This window comes from Zeugodacus cucurbitae, chromosome 5 (assembly GCF_028554725.1).
Source record: "Zeugodacus cucurbitae isolate PBARC_wt_2022May chromosome 5, idZeuCucr1.2, whole genome shotgun sequence".
NCBI classification, from domain to species: domain Eukaryota; kingdom Metazoa; phylum Arthropoda; class Insecta; order Diptera; family Tephritidae; genus Zeugodacus; species Zeugodacus cucurbitae.
The window spans coordinates 30,580,036-30,597,779 of record NC_071670.1 but is presented as its reverse complement, the minus strand read 5'-3'; the positions used below and the strand labels follow the sequence as shown (position 1 = coordinate 30,597,779).

At 34.7% G+C, this 17,744-nt stretch overlaps 1 protein-coding gene across 4 annotated transcripts in view; it reads left to right on the top strand.

The window, feature by feature from the left end:
- The window catches only part of LOC105216462 (sex peptide receptor), a 105,471-nt gene that overhangs the window by 9,992 nt on the left and 77,735 nt on the right, over positions 1–17,744 (top strand). For 2 of the 4 annotated variants that reach the window (XM_054232591.1, XM_011190956.3), the window contains exon 2: positions 10,668–10,716. The exons of 1 other annotated variant lie outside the window; for it this stretch is intronic. The gene's annotated coding sequence lies outside the window, so the exon portion shown is untranslated. Of the gene's footprint in view, positions 1–10,667; positions 10,717–12,604; positions 17,574–17,744 lie in introns of those variants that run through there. One more of the 4 variants, XM_054232590.1, reaches the window with a different exon arrangement.

Sequence of the window (17,744 nt, the reverse complement as noted above, 5' to 3'; positions counted from 1 at the left end):
ACGCAGGTTTTGGAATTTTGTTCAGCAAGCAGCTGCGAGCACTCGTTACTCGACTCTCTGGCACGCGATTGCGATGCGAAGAGAATTATTTGCATGACGATTTTCAGTTTCAGATTAAGATTCTCCATCACAGAGTCTTTTTAATACCCTCACCTGGGAACTATTTCCAGAAAGTTGAGATTCTAGCAATAAATATAGCCTATGTTCCTTTTTTTTGGAGGATGGAGTCATATGTAGAAGTTCACGTAAGTGAGGAAAGTTTCTGACTGCCATTCACTTGGGAGTGGCCAGGAACGATTCTTTTACATGTGGCTCAAGCAGCTCACAACTTCCGGTCTTAGACCAAGTATCCTCTGGGTAGCCAACAGACATCCGTCTGGAAGCGAGCTAAAGTGAGAAGGCGAATCCCGCTTATGCGGTTGTGCGTAGGGCTTGGGACCCACCACATAAAAACGAATAACCAGTGAATAAGAAACACAGGCCTCGGATCTGCCTTTATGCCGCGATGTCTGAATTTGGTATCCCCGCAAAACTAATACGGCTGTGTAAGTTGACGTTGAGCAACACCAAAAGCTCCGTCAGGATCGGGAAGGACCTCTCCGAGCCGTTCGATACCAAACGAGGTTTCAGACAAGGTGACTCACTATCGTGCGACTTCTTCAATCTATTGCTGGAAAAAATAATACGAGCTGCAGAACTAAATAGAGAGGGTACAATCTTCTACAAGAGTGTACAGCTCCTGGCGTACGCCGATGATATTGATATCATCGGAAACAACACCCGCGCCGTTAGTTCTGCTTTTTCCCGCCTGGATAAGGAAGCGAAGCGAATGGGTCTGGTGGTGAACGAGGACAAGACGAAATATCTCCTGTCATCAAACAAACAGTCAGCGCATTCGCGTCTTGGCTCCCACGTCACTGTTGACAGTCATAACTTTGAAGTTGTAGATAATTTCGTATACCTAGGAACCAACATTAACACCGATAATAATGTCAGCCTTGAAATCCAACGCAGAATCACTCTTGCCAACAGGTGCTACTATGGACTGAGTAGGCAATTGAAAAGTAAAGTCCTCTCTCGACGAACAAAAACTAAACTCTACAAGTCCCTCATCATTCCCGTCCTACTTTATGGTGCAGAAGCGTGGACGGTGTCAACATCCGATGAGACGGCACTAGGAGTTTTCGAGAGAAAGGTTTTGCGGAAGATTTACGGTCCCTTAAACATTGGTAACGGCGAATACCGCAGAAGATGGAATGATGAGCTGTATGTGTTGTTCGACGACATAGACATAGTCCAGCGAATAAAAAGACAGCGGCTACGCTGGCTGGGTCATGTTGTTCGAATGGATGAAAGTGCCCCAGCTCTGAAAGTTTTCGATGCAGTACCCGCTGGTGGAAGCCGAGGAAGAGGGAAACCTCCACTCCGGTGGAAGGACCAGGTGGAGAAGGACCTGTCTTCACTTGGTATTACCAATTGGCGCCAAACCGCCAAAAGCAGAGATGCGTGGCGCACTGTTGTGGACTCGGCTATAACCGCGTAAGCGGTTTCTACGCCAGTTAAGAAGAAGAAGATGTTCCTTTTTGAAATCGGCGCAATAGTTTTTGAGTTTATTCATTACAAACATACATACAAATCTTTCCTCTTTATAATAGTAAGTTTAGATAAATCAAACACTTTTCTAAAACTGAGATCTAAAAATTAGATCGTACTACAAAAATGGTCTCGGAATGTTGGTACTCAGTTATAATCGGTTCTCGCTAGCACCGTACAAAAAGATCTATTCTCTAAAACGGTAGGTACAGTACTTAAAAGAATAACAATTTTGAAAATTAGCTGGAATAATAAAAGTTCAGGACTACAAAAATCTCAGCACAGAAATTACTACCCACTAACCATTTCATTACTCCAAATGCCGTATCTTATGGGCTTTTTATTACTATTCAAATACCATTTATCATTCAACTCATATACATATCTCCAAAAATCGGAAACTACTGGAATGAAATACCGTTCATAACATTTCTTTGTCATCCCAATGATATAGTTTGAAAATTACGCCTACTTTCACTGTACCAAAATTTTGAAGTCCATCTGATTTCTTAACTTTACAATATATAAATTAAGCATCAGTGAAGATATCAGAACGAAACTTTGCACATACACTGTATTTCTAGCGTGGTAAAGCCTCTTCAAAAGTCGAAACCGGACTATAACTTAAAATTTGTGGCGAATCAGATATCAGATATTTTAAGAAATTCAAATGAGATGCGTTTAATCTAATATTGTGCCTCTGGCCAAAAATTATCATAATCAGGCAAAACTTCCCTTAGCCCCCATATACCATATATACGAATTTTAAACTTCCGGTGGACTTTACACCGTATATATCGGTTAATATGTGATACATCAAAATTATGTGAAAGTGTTATCTTGGGTATGGTGTAGGTTGGCGGCTAAAATGGTTGAAAACGCTCCAGGAATTAACCCAACCCCCATATATTATATAGACTTATTTTCGTTATTCTAGTGGACTCTATGCCGAATATACGGGAAGAATTATGTGTTATCTTAATAAAAATAAATAAATAAATTGCGGGAGTATTAAATGTTCGGTTACACATGAACTTAGCACTTCTTTGCTTGTTATCTATAAAGTCTACTAAACTTTGCCTTCATGGCATTCTAACTTTCCGTGCTTATCTTCTGATTTATTTGCCAAAACAATAACATTATCCAATATTAAATATTTCACTTATCTATCTGTACCCATCATATTTCACCGCAAAGCTTTAATTCAACAAGTGGTTTTAAGAGGCTCGATAAAGTAGTTGTCTTGTATCAGTTATATCCCTTCCCTCCACTGCGAATACTCTGTGAATGAGAAATGTGAAAAACAATGCCAACTAGTAACCCTCATTTTCGTAACCTTATTTCCTCGATGAGCCACTTGGGAGTACATAAATTCCGAAAATATTTATCGCCACATTTTCATTACGGCTTGCGGCCTCCACGACGTGACGTCACCGTGAGGAATATTTATGTTTATCTCAGCCAAAAAAATGTAATTTAGTGGCACGAAGGAAAACATAAATTTTCGGGGGTTGCGCACAAAAAATGGAGAAAAGGCCGCAAAAAATTCAATCAATTTTGATTGACAGCGATAAAGAGCGACAAAAGTTTGTGTGTGTGTGCATTTGCATGATTTAGTTGTTGTTGAGCATGTTTAAGACAGCTGCGGTTGATAAGCGTCGGAGCGAGCGATTGCGGCAAAAACAATCTCTGCGCAAATATCATTAAAAATAATTTTGCCTATCGCAGGCTGTACCAATCCCCTCTCGCGCACTCTTCGCAATGTACATACATAAATACATAAATGTGTATATATCTAAATAATAAATGTTAAGTAGTAGTGCGGCTGGTTGGCGTTTGTTTTGCGATATTTATTCATATTTGTGTAAGCGGTCTTTTATTTTTCCATTAAAAGGCATTAACAGCTTTTACTGGAAGATATGGAAAAAATATATATTTATATGTGTGTGTGCATGAGTAAAATCAAGAGCAAATAGTAGCGCAAAGGTGAACTCTTTTATCGTTGTTGTTATTTTCGGTAGCACGCTGAGCAACGTCGCAGATTTCTTTTATTTTCTGCAGAAAACATGTCTAAATAGTAATAATGAAAATGTAAACAATATGGAATTACGCTGCCAACACGCTTTCACCTTTTTTGCATCAAACAAAATATTGCCAATAACGTTCCGTTTCATTTTTTTGTTTGCTTGTTTTACCTGTACGAATTTTCGCATTATTAGCTCGTTGTGCTAGTCGTGATTTACTTGTCACAACGAAATTGATTGAATTTTCCTACACCAAACCGGCGCAGCGCGATTATTTTCCGAAAGCATTTTTGGTGATTACAAAGCGACTCACAGTGTCGTGGTTATGCTTAAAAATTAAAAAAAAAATTGTAAAGTTAAATTTGCATGATCACATAATTTGGTTTTGCTTATTCATTGACTCTCACAAGTTTCCTTTCAATTGTGAACAAGCAGCTTTCTTTCGTATTAAAACTTTGGTGCGATCTTTAATGTATTGTTGACATACAGCTCCAATTGCTGCTAAACGGCTCGATTGGGCATCTCGACTGGAATTTATTAATATCGAAGCATTATATTGATAATAAAACTAAATTTATGGTCATAATATTAAATTATATGCGTTTTAAAACACACTATATTATTCAAAAAAAGCATGAGTCATGCGGTATGTTAAATAAATGCATTTTTGAGTAACATCAAGTCGTAAATCGTTTTTTTTTTTAGTATTTAAAAAATCATCCACATTTTTATGGATGAGTCAATTAATATGACGTCCTATAATATTAATAATAAAGGTATTATTTGGATTTATGACTTTTAATCTAATAAACTTGTAAACATAATGTGCTCGAAATTTGAGGAAATTCACACTTCACAACAAATAAAAATTTACAAAATGAAGGCACGTTGCAACAAGTCAAGTTTATATACTTTTTTGCTAAATGAAAGTAGAATTTCCAAGAAGCTTTTGTTATACTGTGCACCGTCCAGTACTTATCGTGAGCTTAAAGCATTTTTTGGAAAAACATATATATACATATTTAATTATAATTCTGAAAAAATGTATTATAATTATGAAGAAAGAACATATTTTCGCGTTAGAAAACTAAATGTAAATTATGGGTATAAAAACTTTCATGATAATCGAACTTATTCTAACTATTCTACAGGCAATTTCTATATGTTCTTCAACCTTTCACTGAAGAAAGAGCATTTTGTTTTCATATTCTATACCTTAACAGGAATATCAGATACTAATATCACAACTACGACCACTAAGCGAAAAATATATTTTCTAAGGTGGTATTGGGGCTATGGATGTAGATTCAATTTATATATCCAATTATTCGACTATTTTAGCATAAAATATCTATATAATCATTTTCAGTGCTGACCCGACTTTCGTTCTCCACCCCTGAAAAAGATGTAATGGTATATTTGAAGGAATAATGTAACAAAACAACCTTAGCGGACACACATTGGGTAGCCACTTGACAATCTTGTTCCATTGTGAAATCGATTTCGTTGGTGGTCCCATGATATCCAAGGAATTATGTTACTATTCCAGGCATGCATTATCTCCTTATTTTCTTTGTTAAAGCTCTTTACTAAGCTCCTAAAACCATATGTTTTATTTTAGGTTTTACATGTACTATAAGATATATCATTGCCAAAGAAAATAAAGAACTTTTTTTTCAAGTGACTTTTTTTCCAGAGAATGCCCCATATAAAACAAAAAAAAACGTTAACTTCGGCTGTACCGAATCTAATATACCCTTCGCAGGTGCATTTTTTTAGTAACTATGTGTTTTAGCAAATCTAAAGACGTGAGAAAAAGTAAGTAAAAAAAAGAAAACATTTTACTAATTCTTTTTAACCGGGTTGTTTGCTAGAAACATTAAGGTTATATAGTTCACCGATCTTAACCATTTCTTCGGAGATTATATTATTAACTTAAGCAGTAATACATGTCAAATTTCGTGAAGATACCACGTCAACTGCGAAAATTTTCCATACAAGCCATTGTCCGTTGATCGTTTGTATGGCAGCTATATTCTATAGTGAACCGATCTGAACAATTGTTTCGGAGATTTAATTATTTCTATGAACAATAACTCACACCAAATTTCGTGAAGATATGTAGTAAAATGCGGAAGTTTTCCATACAAGCCATTGATTCAGATCGTTCAGTTTGTATGGCAGATATATGCTATAGTGGTCCGATATCGGCAGTTCCGACAAATGAGCAGCTTCTTGAAGAGAAAATGACATCTGCAAAATTTCCAAACGATATCTTAAAAACTGAAGGACTAGTTCGTAGACAGACGGACGGACGGACATACAGACGGACATGGCTAAATCGATCATTAACATATATACAGTCAAACCTGTATAAGCGAGATTTCAAGGGAGCACAATCTTATTATCGCTTAAAGAGGTTTCTCACTAACCCGAGTTTCTCACTAATGCACGTACATATGTAGTGTTTCTCTCTTATAGAGGTTCGCAGCAATAACAAGTCACAGCAAGTACGAATGTAGTAAATATGTACATATGTAAACTCACTCTGAATTTCATTCCGCGATTTTCTGGATTCAAACGAAATTCACTATTTTAAGCTTATCACTTAATGACAGTACTTTGATTTTTCTTTTTGACATGATGCAGAGCAGAACTTTCCTTCGCAATTGATAACTATAAACTGAGTGAGTCCGACAAACAGGACGGTAAACAAGCACACGTGTCCATTCGAAATAGAGTAACAGCATTTTTAGTTCCCCGAAATAGAATTCCACGAAAAAATTACAAAACAATGGTCGGAAGTTTCATAAAAGTTAAAAATGAGTCATAAATAAAGTTCGTCTCTCGCTTATAGAGACCAGATAAGTAGCAGTCTTACTTACGGAGGTCTATGAGGCAAAAACGACTCTCTCTTACAGAGGTTTTTGTTTCTCACTAATAGAGGTTTTGGAAGCTTAAAATGACATGTCCTAGCTATTACTCCCACTTATAGAGTTTTCTCACTAATCCAGTTCTCACTTATCCAGGTTTGACTGTATATACTTTATAGAGCCTACGACGCTTCCTTCTGGGTGTTATACCCTGTTCAGGGTATAAAAATGTGGAAATTAAATAAACTGTAATTTTGATACTTTATGTTTTCTAAATAGTAAATATGTACATTTATCAATAATAATACTATTACTAAAGTGGAAACACAGTTTCAAAGCTTTTTCAGCTTGAGATTGATATTTTAATATCAACATTTATTTGTTTTTTAAAGGTGGGAGTTGCAGTTCAAATATTTTTTATCCAATTGTTCTTCGAACTTTTCTAAAAACTGACAATTCTTTTAATGCATTTAAACTTGACGGTTATTTGTTACACAGATTTTTTGTTGTTATACATATATATAATTAAACTACATACTATAATTTTATCAGCTAGTTCGGGATATACGGGTTGCATACATCACACATACATACCTACATACAGGTTTCATCCATGGTAGCTTTTTTATGTGAAAATGAATATGTCACTAACACATATCTACATTTCACTTAGCTCATAAAATGCCGCTACAATACAATTGAATTCATATTTTCATAAATGTTATTGTTTATTTGCGCGCGTAGGCAAAAATGCCAACTTCCTGTGCGATTATGCACACTCACGCGTCAAAACACCCCCAAATTTATACACAATATCGTGCAATTCATTAATAAAACGTTTTTTGTGTGTTTGTATTTTTTCGTTTTCAAATATTTACCGCTATTGATTCAACACAAACTAAAATAATTGCACAAAAAATATTGAAATCATTTAATTTAGCAACCAACTAACACAGCGACTACGTCTGTTTTCCATATTTTATTGACATTCGGTTTACAGTTGGGATTCGTACACACGTTGCTGTGAGAGCTTTTAATGCAGCGCTTTTGATTGGCATTGATTATTTCAAATCGCCTAGCAGATTATGGTATGCGCTATCTACAATTATATACAGCCTTGCTATTAACTATATTGAAATAACAGTAATTAGAATGCGATTACTGATCGTATTTCAGCCAGGTGGAAAGTATCAGTGAGGACTATTTAGTTTATCTCAAAATCAAAACGAGGCCATATTAAAGGTTTGCCGGTATTGGCTGACTGATATTGCTCGAATATATTAGCTATTGACACAGTAAATTATTGTGCAATTGTAAATATAGATATACAATAAATTTCAATATTTTTTGCGTTGATCTAAAAGTATGAGAGTTTTTTTCTAACAATTTGTTTTCCACCAACTTGTTTTATTATAAATGTGTTTATTATTGCAAGCTTTATTTTTGTAGTGCACAAAATTGTGTCAGGAACAATAATTGACAGGTTGAAAAATTAAATTTTTTTTGGTAAGCAGTGTTGTGAAAGCATAAAATCGAGCACTTTTGTTAAAAATAATAGGTATATTATTGAGAATTTTCCATTTTAAATATATGAAATTAAATTTTAGTGAAATTACATTTTTTATTTTCAAATTTATTAGTTTTAATTAAACACTATGGCGCCACAATAAGCATGCAGTAAGAAAGAGAGAGAGAGAGAGCTCATTTTTAATAAATAATATTTAATTTATATAATCTTGAAATATCGACAAAAACACTTTTTTTTTTCTTTTCAATATTTCTTTATTTATTGAATCTGCTTTTACTTTAAGCCTAACAATAAGTTATAAAATCTTAAATCTATTTAAAAAACTAGACAAGCTCAAACAAGTGATTGACAACACACAAAACACTAAATTACAAAACAATTTGATTAATTCTTAATATCGTTAAGCTCTAGCAATTTGTGTGCGCCGTGTCGTATACGTAACGTTTGAATTGTGCAGTTGAACGATTTCCGCGACAAGGTTAACCCCACAAACGCCTGCATATACACGCAACTGCCATAATAAATTAACACATAACTGCTATGAATCGAACGGCATTACAAAATAACTGCGTTATTACTTAGATGCTTGTCACTTATAGTACACACAAGTGTGCGGACATGACCTACAGCTAGAAGTCATTGTACATGCAACAAGCTGGAATGTTGTGCATAACAAAATACGTTTAATATGACGGAGACTAAAGCGAAATGTGAACGAGAATTTTAGCACAAGCACGTAAACAACTGGCTGCCAGGGTGAACAATATTTAATTTTGTGCTGTCTTTACCTTGGATGGCGATGAATTCGTTTGCGTACAGGTCGCTGTCTACCATACGCGTTGCCTGTAGCTATGCAGTTATAAACTGATGTGAAATACCAACACATTGCACCCAGTTGGAAAAAAGTCATTTTATACATGCGTTAACAAATTTCTCCTCACAGGGCTTGGAATGCATTTGGTATGAACCATATAGTCGTATGAGGCTGTGTGCCGCTTTTGATGAAATGAAAATAACAACATACTTCTCATTGAAGCGTTGATACTTTAACAGTAGCTGTGAAGCACATTAGCTTCTCTGCTGCCTTTGAATATTCATTGCAAACATACTCGTACAGGATCAGCCACTGTAGAGGAAAAATAAGAGATAGAAGGTAGAGAATGTTATTGTCGAGAATTTCTCATTATCCGTGCGTATGTGAGTGTGTTCCACATTTTGGTTACCGATTTCACCTTCACCCTATTTAAGCTGATTTTTTTCATTTCCACTCAGAAAGCTCGCTATACCCTAATGAAGATAATGATGCGTAAGGTGTGCGTGAGTACAGTGAGTGTGTTGCTATAGGCTCATTCCATCGTAAAAGCGTAAGCGACTGTGATTATATGGCTTTGTATGTAATTAAACTGAAGTATTCTTTTATATAAATCATTATATGCTTTGTCCCTTTTGCTTTATATGCTTTGTATGCTTTTGTATATATGTACATATGTATGCATGGGTAATTGCACTTTAACACAGCACAGTCGAGTGGTTGCTCTCTAATTTTGTGTGAGATATGACTTGTTTATCACTTTCTGCGCTGAAACGTAATAAAATTAATGAATTAAAAACACTTGATAATCACTTTCTTAATCCTCTAAATACTGAAATTTGTACTGTAAAAGGTAACGCTTGGTTGCGACTCATGTCATTTGGAAGTTAACATTGTTTTTGATATTTCTGATAAATATAAAGTCATTACTTATTTTAATGGTTTTTTATAATACCGACTTGTCTGGTACAATGAAATTAATGTTGGGGGTTTTAACACTCTGCTGACGTAAAATAAGCCTTCATTATTTCACAAAATCTATCAGTGGTAAAACTTGAATTTATATTATTTTCTTTATATATGTTTATTACATTTGTATGTTTCACTGAACTCCTCCCAAACGACTGGACCGATTTATATAAAATTGTTGGTGTGTCTTCTGGTGGATTCGAGAATGGTTTAGATTTAAAATTATGTTCAATTTAAATATTCTATTTATTTAATTTGAAATTTATAAAGTATTGCATATATATGTTTCATATTGGTTCCGATTGATTGCGCCACTGTCGCTGTATAGAATTTTCAATCATATTCCATTTTAATTCTAGTTTGTCGCAACAGAGGGTGCTGCGGTCAAACTCAGAAAAATAGAACGCACCCTCTATGAATTATAAAAATCATATGTAATTAGTGTTTTTTTCAGTGCGAAATTGAAACAAGAATTTTATTTGTTTTTGGTTGGGAAATGTTTTATATTGGATCTCACAGATACCAAACCTTCAATTCAATTCCATATTAATTCCAGTTCCTCCCAACAGATGGTGCTGAGGTCAAATACGTTGTTAAAATTAAACAAACAGTATTGATTCAATTGTTTTTAGAACAGTTGATGTTATTTCAAAATAAAAAATAGTTAAATTATTTTATTATTTATCTTTGATTTCATACTTTGATTAATATCATAAAGAGCTTGAAATACCAGTCGGATCCGCTTGTACATTATAAGAAATCTGATGAACGAACTTCTCATGTTACAATTAAATTTGTTAAATTCAATACTCAAAGTTTCCATTACTTTAATTTATATTAACAACTACTCTTACCTTCGTATATTTCAGACTTTCTAAACAACTCAATATCTTACGGATCTATTGTTTAGCAGCTAAGGTAAGAATAAATTCTCCGATGATCTCCGATCACTTAAACATCTGAATCAATTATTACTAAGTCTGATACCAATATAAAATATACAATTGTCACCTATCATGCCACAATAAGTTCAGAGTGAATTTTAGCAAAATATCTAGGCCTTGATGAAATGAAGTATGGCAGACATTTTTTCGTAACAAAATAAGAATCATACAAAATTATTTTGTATATCTTAATATATGTTAAAAATTCTTCTTCTCGTGTGTATGTCACTGAACTCTTCCTAAACGTCTGGACCGATTTCAATGAAATTTTTTGTGTATCTTTAGTTGGCTTCGAGAATGGTTTATAGTCAGTCGCCATTCGGTCCAATTTAAAAAGTGCATTTAATTAATTTTAAATTTATGCATTTTTGATTTTGATGTCTTATATTTATCAAAAATAGATGACGCCAGTTTTACTGTATAGAAACCGCCTAAAGATATATAAAATAGTTTTTGATTGCGAAATGTTTTATATTTGGATAGTAGCGACATCGGTGTACCAAACTACAATCCAATTATATATTAATTCCAATTATGTTGTTATAAGAGGGCTGCTATATATATTTCTGGCCTAATAATGAAAATAGGAATATTTATCATCGAAAATGGTTTTATTGTTTTTCAAAATATTCTCCATCAAGATTTATACACTTTTGCATGCGCTCAAACCAATTTTCGAAGCACTTTTTTTGAGCCTTTTTTTTGAGCGATTGTCAAATTGTGCGGGATCCAACGAGAACAAACCTTTTTTACGGCCAGGTGTTCATGCAATATCGAATGTATGCTGGTGGGAGAAATGCATAGGCATGCCTCTCTCTGAAGGTATGTTACATGACGGTCTTGCATTATAAGTTCACGTACGGCAACGATGTTTTCAGGCACAACGGCTGTTTTTGGACGACCTTCACGGAATTCCTCTTTGAGCGAGCGTCGGCCACGATTGAATTCGTTGTACCAGTTTTTCACAGTGCTATTAGGATGGTGCTTCATAGCCATACAAAGATTTTAGTTCATCGATGCACTCTTGTCGCGATAATTCACGTCGAAAGTTGTGAAAAATGATCGCACAAAAATGTTCACGAATTAATTCCATTTTTTGGCCGAGATGAATTTTTTAATTCCCTGTAAATAAAACAATTCACGATTAAATGACAAAACGTTCTGATTGATGTTATGCTAAAAAATGTCAAACTTTCCAATGGAAATGTCAGATTGCACCTGGCAACACTTAGTGTTGCCTAGGCCAGAAATATTTGGCAATTATATATCTTATAGTGCATGTAAAACCTAAAATAAAACATATGGTTTTAGGTCTGTGTAACGCGGGGTTGCCATATTATAAGGGGCCAAAGTTTTTTGTAAAAAAATGTTCGAACCGCCATAATTTTAAAACTAATGAACAGATTTTAAAACAGCATGTGACTTTTTTGTACAGAATTTCTCAAACTTTGAAACTGTATATCGTAAAAATTTTTAAAATTAATATTTCATAGCAAAAAATGAAAAAAAATTTTTTTTTGGAATTTTTAACAACTTATGCCCCCTTCGATTTTTTTCGAAAATATCTTCAAATGTTCCTTATTTCATCACCTTTTTACCCCCCAAAGGGAATTTTGGGACAGCAATATGTGTATGAGCTACAAATAAAAAACCAACTCAGAACATGATGAAAAATCATTGATTTATGCACTATGATTATCAGGATTTAGCGTAACCCAGGATTAACGACGTGGACGTAGCAGACATTTAATCCCTTTTTGTTTTTTTTTTTATTTTTTAATATTTTTTTAATTTTTTTGTATTTTTCAAATTTTTAATTTTTTTTGTTTGTTTTTTTGGTTTTTGCTTTTTTTTTAAATTATTACGTAGATTAGATTCAAGTACGTGATAATTTTAAATAAAAAACAAAAACATTTTTTACCCATAAGGAAAAAAATGGGCGACGCCACGCCCATTTTCCATTTTGTAAAAAAATCTGAGTGCAGCTTCAATCTGCCATTTTTTATGTGAAATTTAGTGTTTCTGACGTTTTTCGTTAGTAGTTAACCCACTTTTAGTAATTTTCATTAAAAAGTGGCTAAAAAAAACGACTGCAGAATGTTTGGTTAATATAGCTCTATTGGTTTCCGATATATCTACAACAAACCTATTTGGGGGCGGGGCCACGCCCACCTCCCCAAAAAATTACATCCAAATATGCCCCTTCATAGTGCGATCCTTCATAGCAACTTTGTTGCGAGAGTATAAAAAGCAATTCATCAACGAATTTAATACAGTTAATTTTTTTCACAGCCATTATAATTAGAACAAAAACTTATAATGTCACCTCTGGTAAGCAGTACACAGTTTGAAATAGTGAATTCATAGAGCATTAGTATTTTGACGATTGCAAACACATCCGCAAATTTCCGCACCTAGCTTTAACACTTTTATTGCCCTAAAACTCTGCTAAAGACAATATAAAATAAAATGAAGAGGGGATGGGGGTGGAACACAATTAAAATTTTATGTAAAACAATGGAAGACGCACAAAAGAGATATAAAAATTGGTGAAATCAAAAACTAATTTCACAAAAAACACAAATCGACTAAAGTGATTTAATTAATTTCAGAAGTTAAAATTCCTTTAACTTTAAAATCCATTAAAAATAATATCGAGTCGTTAATCTGTCTTTAAAAATCTACAGGTGTTCATGTATTTAACTCTAGTTTTAGAAAGTACCGTTAATTTTCTAGGAAAACCCGGTTTACTAATAGGAAGTTTGTACAATTTCGAAGCCCAAGGTATACATTTTGAAAAAAATCGTGAGATGGATTTATTGATTTTTGGCCTATTGGCGGGATCACGGTGGTCTGTCAGGTCCGCTAGTTGGATGTAAAATAGTGAGCTTTATAACAGCAGCATAGATATTTATTGAGACATTTTTGCAGTTAATTTGCTTCAGATTTCATTTTTTAATTCTCTAGTTCACTCAAATTATATTTATTTGACAGCGCTGTTTTTGATTCCATTGTAGATCAAACACAACAAGTTTTCATATGAAATAGTTTATTTCCGCTTTGCTAGTTGTTAGTTTCGTATTAGTTAGAATATAATTGTTTTGTTAGTAAAGAAAATAATTAGAAAACCAATTGTGGATATTTTCGATGTGGTTGTGTATTTCAGCAATCATAACTGTCATAATTGCCTCTTCTAGGAAGTGAATATCCACAACCATGCTATAAAAACACATAAAAACGGCCAATGAGTTTTCATATAGTATTGAAAAAAAGATTATTTTACTAATATGCACAAAAGTTTTTCGAAAAACCTTAAAACTAATTCCTTAGAATTTTGCTGATTTTTTATTATGTGGTTCTTTTTGCTATATTTAAGTTTCCACTGTATTTGCGTTGGTTACTTATTTGTTACTGAACCCACGTTTCTCACTTTTGGCTTTGTTGCATTTTATCAAGAAAACACTGGGTTGTTTTCTCTAAAAATATAATAACAATAAAAAAGTTACTCAAAGTTTTCGTACTCTCAAATGCATCTAATGTGAAAAATAAAATACGTAGAAATGATAAATTCGAAATAAAGGCAAAAACTGAGGAACCAACAAAAATAAAAAAATGCAACTACTTAATGAATTCGATCAGGGCACGACAACAAAAGCATTCTAAACATCAGAGTTGAATTTGGCAGTTGGTCGTACAGGTTAAGTTGTTGTTATAAAATATAAAGATAAATATTAAAATATCGGAAAGAGAGCTGTAACACATAAAAAAATACATAAAATAACTTATTAATTCCAACGCTAAAGTTAACAGCGACAGCCTTTACAATTGCACAGGCCAACAAAATTTTGTTTTTTTTTTTATTTGAAGCTGATTTTAGCTGTATTTGGGGCGCTAAATCTAAATATAAAAGCAGTTCTTCCCTATCAGCTCTAGTTTTTAATATATAAGTTATACTTAAAAAGGTTACACGCGCCTACGGCTCGCTCTTGTTCGCTATTATCAACTCCCTGTTTTAATTCATGTTATATATTTTTATGTTATTCTTCTTCTTGACTGGCGTAGTCACCACTTACGCGGTTATAGCCGAGTCCACAACAGCGCGCCACGCATCTCTCCTTTTTGGCAGTTTGGCTCCAATTGGTAATACCAAGTGAAGACAGGTCCTTCTCCACGTGGTCCTTCCATCGGAGTGGAGGCCTCCCTCTTCCTCGGCTTCCACCAGCGGGTACTGCATCGAAAACTTTCAGAGTTGTGGCACTTTCGTCCATTCGAACAACCTAACCTAGCCAACTTAGCCGTTGTCTTTTCATTCGCTGGACTATGTTTATTTCGTCGAATAACACATACAGCTCATTATTCCATCGTCTGCGGTATTCGCCGTTGCCAATGTTTAAGGGACCATAAATCTTCCGCAAAACCTTTCTCTCGAAAACTCCTAGTGCCGTCTCATCGGATGTTGACACCGTCCACGCTTCTGCACCATAAAGTAGGACGTGAACGATGAGGGACTTGTAGAGTTCGGTTTTTGTTCGTCGAGAGAGGACTTTACTTTTCACTTGCCTACTCAGTCCATAGTAGCACCTGTTGGCAAGAGTGATTTAGTAATTTAAACAAGTAAGGAAGGGCTAAGTTCGAATTTTACTTCCATAGCTTTATTTATAGCTTAGTTATGACACTTTAAGTGTTTTAGGACTTACAACCAACCGTTATGTGGACAAAACTATAATACTCTCGTAGCAACTTTGTTGCGAGAGTATAAAAATAGTAAACAATCTATGTTATAATGACGACACAATTCTGAAATTTACAATATATAACTCCAGAACCAATGAAGATAACGGAAGAAACCTTGACATAAACACTTCATTTGAGGAGTGAGGGAATCTGTTTCTTCTAATAACGTGTTCCTGAGTTAAAAATGGGTGAAATCGGGTTATAAGATCCTCTAGCTCTCATATACGAATTATAGGTTTTACAAAAAAGCGGTGGGCTTTATACAATAATGATCGGTTAACATGTGAAAGATATTAACAAAGTTAACAGAGCGTATATTATTGGATATATTGTAGCTCGATGGTGAAGATAAGTAAAATCGGTCCAGTAATTACCCCAGTCCCTTATATCATATATAATGATTTTCGTTATTTTAGCTGACTTTGTGACGAATATACGGGACGAACTGTGTGTAATCTTGATAACAGTAAACAGTTCGGTTAACGCGAACTTAGCCCGCTCTTTATTGTTTTAAATTAATAAAGTGGTGAATAATGGGTTTTCACTAAAATGTAGTATTTCAAAAATGTGAGCTTCTAGGCAAAAACTAACAACAAATTTTGGATCAGGGCATCAAATATATACTAAAATTCACTACTTGAACAGAAAAGTGTACTTTTAGTAAAATTGAGTACAGCTTCTCACATAACCATAACGAAATTTACCTTCTGCGTGTTTTAAAGAGTACAACTGTGCTAATTATATATATTTTTAGGACGCTCAAGATGAATATTCATAATAGAAACCAACTGACTGTGAAACGCATTTTCTTTTAAATAAGCCCCTAATATGTCGATATTTTTTAGTCTTTAACTTTCGAAGAAGAAGCCACTTCGGTAACCACCCTGTCCACCTGTGCGCTATAATGAATATGAATATGAGCCGCGTCTTTGTTGCAAGCACTCAAATGTTGCGTATACGCCCGAGCGCACCACATTGTTGTGCTACATAATTCATATTCTTATGCATTTTGCCTGAGCTTATTGTTAGTTGGCATTGTCGAATATGCTGCAAATATGCATAAATTCAGTTTGAGCGCTGTTGAGCTGTTGCTTCCCTCAGCATCGATAAATGAAATCGTCGCGTTTGCGCTGTACGCGACACATAATTTAGCACTTTGCATAAATGCTTTGTTCGGGTGTGTAAATGTTCAATGTGATACGCTTGAGTGCGAAGTTCGTATGGCTGCTAAGGCGAAAAGTGCTGTGCGCCCCTTACCATACAAGAATTTAATGTGTTTGCAGGCGTGTAAATCGGTGCGAATGTGTGTGTGTGTGATGTTTAACATTTATTTATATTGTGGCTGAGTATGTGTATGTTGCAGTGGTGCTTTTACTAAGTATAGCACTTTCACATCGGTCGATTTATAGCTTGTGCAGCAGTAATTAAGCGAAATTTAGTGCAGAACATATTTACTGCGTGCGCCTCCACTTACACGACGTGTACTCAAGTCCACTTCCTAAATGCTCCCGTTTCTGCTCATTAACCTACATTTGCATGTCGCTGCTTGCTAATTGCTGCACCTACTAGTCGGCAATATTTTCCAAGTTACTTTCGCGTAAATTGCCCTAGCGGCACATGCCATCTGTAAACATCTCGCCTTTAAAGGCTTCCCACATCTTGGCGGAACGCATAACTGCGTCTGCTTCTGAGCTCTGTGAAATGTTGCTGATGCTTGGGGGACTGAGAAGCCGCACAGCTGACAGTTTTGATAGCAACAGTTTCGTATACGAAAATAGCTAAAAATATTTGTTGGTGTCTCATTTGTTTAGCATTTGTATGGTTTGTTGGTTGTTTAATTGTTTACTCTGTGTGGCAATATTTGCCGAAGGCATTTGCTCGAGGTTCGCCTGTTTATTTTTCCGCATACTGCGTTGATATTGTGGGTGTGCATTTAATGAACGAAGTATTTTTTCTTCAGTTTACTGTTATTTTCCTTCAGTTTATTTTATGACTATGCTGGAATGTATGCCACTTTTTGCGTTATTTTTAAGGAATTAGCAAGGAAGCGTGAAACTTTATGTCGAGGTCACTTGATATGCAAAACGCTTAAGATAGGTTCACAAGATGTGAGTGAGTGTTTAGAGTGAAGCAGACGTGTTTTTTGTGAGGCCCTTGGGTTTTGTACGAATCTCCAAGTTTTTTCACACCAACAACAATAGTTTAGCTTGAAGCTTTTCAGGAAACTGGAAATCTTTTGTCTGGACACTATACCTACAGGAATAGATA